Below are 4,901 nucleotides of genomic sequence, written 5' to 3' on the forward strand. Positions count from 1 at the left end.
CTTGTAAGATTAAAAAGAATAGACCTGGAGGAGGACTAAGATGGCAGAGGAGTAGGAGACCTAAATTTCATCTGGTCCCAGGAATTCCAACTAGATAGGGATCAAACCATTCTGAACACCTACAAACTCAACAAGTGATTGAAGAAAAGAATAGCAACAACTCTCTGAACAGAAAAGCGACCACTTTCTGGAAGGTAGGACGTGTGGAGAAGTGAATCTGAGTCGATATTCGGGAAGATAGACAGCGGGGGAGGGAGCCTCTATCAGCCGCTTCTGGCAAGTGATAGAGCCCCGGGGCACAAAATCTTAACTTTTAGAAGTCGGCTCCGCTGAGGGATGTCACTCCAGTGGCTAAGCGGGGGGTGGAACCCTCTCTGGGACAATGTGGTCTCAGGACCCTCAGGGTCACAGAAAGACCAGGGAAGCCTGAGTGCAGCAGAGCTCCCAGGTATCAGAGCGTGGAAGCAGGCTGCAGAGATGGAGCTGAGGAGTGGGCTCTCAGCTCGGGGTTGCCATAAACTGTGATCCACGGCACAGTCGGGCCACTGCCCTTCCAGCAGGGACCAAACAAGCGGCAGATCCAGGGAGACTCCCCTTCCTCCCCTGGGAGGAGTGGCGCAGGAGCGCACTGCAGGGATCTGCTGGGTTTGGAGACTTCACATGGGGTCGTGTGCCAGAGATAGAAACACTCGGTCACAGGCTGGGTGAGCATGGAGTGTGGCCGGAGACTGGGGGAAAGGAGTGATTGACTGCTTTTCTTGGGGGGGTTAACTGAGGAGTGGGGCCCCGAGTTCTCAGCTCCTCTGGGGCGGAGACTGGGAGGCCGCCATTTTCACTCTCAGCCTCCAAAGCTGCACGGAAAGCTTGCAGGGAACGAAAGCTCCCAAGAGCAAACCTGAGCAGATTACTTAGCACGGACCCCAGCAAGGGAGGGGCAATTCTGTCTCCAGCAAAGACATTTGAGAATCAACAGGCCCCTCCCCCAGAAGATCAGCAAGAACAGCCAGCTAAGACCAAGTTTACCAATCAATGAGAATGGCAGAACTCCAGCGATAGGGGAATACTGCACATAGAATTCATGGCTTTTTTCCCCATGATTCTTTCATCTTTCAAAGTTAATTTTTTTTTTAACTTTCTTTTACTTTTTTTTTATTTTTATTTTTCCCTTTTTCAACCAACATCTTATCGATCCCTTTTTTAAATATCTTTTTTATTTTTCATTTTTAGAGTCATATTCTATCCCTTCATAGTTGTTAACCTTATTTTTGGTATATATATATAAGTTGTTCTTTCTTTAAAATTTTGGGATACAGTTTCTTCTCACAGACCAAAATATACCCCAAATCTCTAGTGTATGGCTTTGTTCTAGTCTCCTGCCTGATCACATTCTCTCCCTTTTTTTTTTTTAAATCCTCTTCTTTCTTTTTTCAACCAACTTCTTATCAATTCCTTTTATAAAATCTTTTATAATTTGCATCTTTACAGTCATATTCCATCCCTTCATCATATTAACCCTTATTTTTGTACATATAAGTTTTTCTTTCTTTAAAATTTTGGGAGGCAGTTTCTTCTAACAAACCAAAATATGCCCAAAATCTAGTGTGTGGCACTGATCTATGCACCAGCCTGATCATATTTGATCATATTCTGTTTTGTTTTGTTTGTTTTTATCTTTTTCTTTTCTTGTTTTTTTCTTTTTTCTTTCTTTCCCTTTCTTTTCCCCTGGTTTCAGGTCTCTTCTGATTTGTTTAGTGTATATTTTTCTAGGGACATTGTTACCCTGGTAGCATTTTGTTCTCTCATTCATCTGTTCTCCTCTGGACAAAATGACAAGATGGAAAAAAATCACCTCAAAAAAAGAACAAGAGGCAGTACCGACTGCCAGGGACCTAATAAATATGGACATTAGTAAGATGTCGGAACTAGAGTTCAGAATGATGATTTTAAAGATACTAGCTGGGCTTGAAAAAAGCATGGAAGTTATTAGAGAAACCCTTTCTGGAGAAGTAAAAGAACTAAAATCTAACCAAGTTGAAGTCAAAAAAGCTATTAATGAGGTGCAATAAAAAATGGGGGCTCTAACTGCTAGGATAAATTAAGCAGAAGAGAGAATTAGTGATATAGAAGACCAAATGATGGAAAATAAAGAAGCTGAGAAAAAGAGAGATCAACAACTACTGGATCACGAGGGCAGAATTCGAGAGATAAGTGATATCATAAGACGAAACAATATTAGAATAATTGGGATCCCAGAAGAAGAAAGAGAGAGAGGGGCAGAAGGTATATTGGAACAAATTATAGCAGGGAACTTCCCTAATTTGGGGAAGGAAACAGGCATCAAAATCCAAGAGGCACAGAAAACCCCCCTCAAAATCAGTAAAAATAGGTCAACACCTGACATCTAATAGTAAAACTTACGAGTCTCAGAGACAAAGAGAAAATCCTGAAAGCAGCTTGGAAGAAGAGATATGTAACCCACAATGGTAGAAACATTAGATTGGCAACAGACCTATCCACAGAGACCTGGCAGGCCAGAGGAATGTTGAAAAAGAAAAGCAAAGCTGGTGGCATCACAATTCTGGATTTCAACTCTATTACAAAGCTGTCATCATCAAGACAGTATGGTACTGGCACAAGAACAGACACATAGATCAACGGAACAGAATAGAGAGCCCAGAAATGGACCCTTAACTCTATGGTCAACTCATCTTTGGCAAAGCAGGAAAGAATGTCCAATGGAAAAAAGACAGTCTCTTCAACAGATGGTGTTGAGAAAATTGGACAGCCACATGCAGAAGAATGAAACTGGACCATTTCCTTACACCACACACAAAAATAGACTCCAAATGGTTGAAGACCTCAGTGTGAGACAGGAGTCCATCGAAAGCCTAAAGGAAAACACGGGCAGCAACCTCTTCGACCTCAGCCACAGCAACTTCTTCCTAGAAACATCTCCAAAGGTAAAGGAAGCAAGGGCAAAAATGAACTATTGGGACTTCATCAAGATAAAAAGCTTTTGCACAGCAAAAGAAACAGTCAACAAAACCAAAAGACAACCGACAGAATGGGAGAAGATATTTGCAAATGACATATCAGATAAAGGGCTAGTATCAAAAATCTATAAAGAACTTATCAAACTCAACACCCAAAGAACAAAAGATCCAATCAAGAAATGGGCAAAAGACATGAACTGACATTTTTCCAAAGAAGACATCCAAATGGCCAACAGACACATGAAAAAGTGCTCAATATCGCTCAGCATCAGGGAAATCCAAATCAAAACCTCAGTGAGATACCACCTCACACCAGTCAGAATGGCTAAAATTAACAAGTCAGGAAATGACAGGTGTTGGCGGGGATGCGGAGAAAGGGGAACCCTCCTACACTGTTGGTGGGAATGCAAGCTGGTGTAGCCACTCTGGAAAACAGTATGGAGGTTCCTCAAAATGTTGAAGATAGAGCTACCATATGATCCAGCAATTGCACTCCTGGGTATATACCCCAAAGATACAAAAGTAGGGATCAGAAAGGGTATGTGCACCCCGATGTTTATAGCCGCAATGTCCACAATAGCCAAACTGTGGAAACAGCCAAGATGTCCATCGACAGATGAATGGATAAAGAAGGTCTGAGATATATATATATATATATACATACACACACAATGGAATATTATACAGCCATCAAAAGGAATGAAATCTTGCCATTTGCAATGACGTGAATGGAACTGGAGGGTATTATGCTGAGCAAAATAAGTCAATCAGAGACAGACATGATTCATATGACCTCACTGATACGAGGAATCCTTAATCTCAGGAAACAAACTGAGGGTTGCTGGAGTGGTGGGGGGTGGGAGGGATGGGGTGGCTGGGTGATAGACATTGGGGAGGGTATGTGCTATGGTGAGTGTTGTGAATTGTGTAAGACTGTTGAATCATAGACCTGTACCTCTGAAACAAATAATACATTATATGTTAAAAAAAAAAAAAGATAGCAGGAAGGGAAGAATGAAGGGGGGAAGCTGGAGAGGGAGACAAATCATAAGAGACTATGGACTCTGAGAAACAAACTGAGGGTTCTAGAGGGGAGGGTTGTGGGGGGATGGGTTAGCCTGGTGATGGGTATTAAAGAGGGCACATATTCATGGAGCACTGGGTGTTATATGCAAACAATGAATCATGGAACAGTACATCAAAAAATAATGATGTAATGTATGGTGATTAACATAACATAATAATAAAAAAAATAATAAAAAAATAAAAAGAATAGACCTTGTTTAAACAGGAGAGAGAAAACTGTGTAGTAGGTAAAATATTTCACTGACCTGACAAATACCAGAAACACCACCCAACTGCATGTATTTTCAACTCATTGTTCAGAACAAACTTTGCTATTATATTTTCCACATGCCAAATTTCCTGAAGTTATTCTAGATTATTCACCAGACATTTTTGGTAAAAGGCTTCAGTAGGTCTCAATAATAAGAAAGCAGGAGAAAGGAAGAGCAGCAATCTTTCTCCAAACTTAATTTTGTGGTGGTTGTTATTTGGTATCTCTACCTTCAGGATATGAGCTTAGTTGCCCTCTCACTGAGTGTCCACAGAACCTAGAACTTACTTCTAACAAACAGAGCATATTGAGAGAACCTTAGCCAAGTGACAAAAGTTAATATTGACATCACCAGTATTAAGTCATGCTGATATTATGTATTTCCTGATATGATATAATGAGAAGGACACTTCACTTCTGTGGTATTCTTCCCCTATATCCATAACCTAAGTGTAATCATGAGTAAATAAGTATCAGACAAAGCAAATTCAAGGGGCACTCTACAAAATACCTGACCATTAATCTTCAACAATATTGAAACTATAAAAGACATAAAAGACTGATAAATTGTC

The sequence above is a fragment of the Mirounga angustirostris genome, unplaced genomic scaffold (genome assembly GCF_029215605.1).
Source record: "Mirounga angustirostris isolate CCGP_5_RB_7025 unplaced genomic scaffold, mMirAng1.0.hap1 SCAF_6, whole genome shotgun sequence".
Lineage (NCBI taxonomy): Eukaryota > Metazoa > Chordata > Mammalia > Carnivora > Phocidae > Mirounga > Mirounga angustirostris.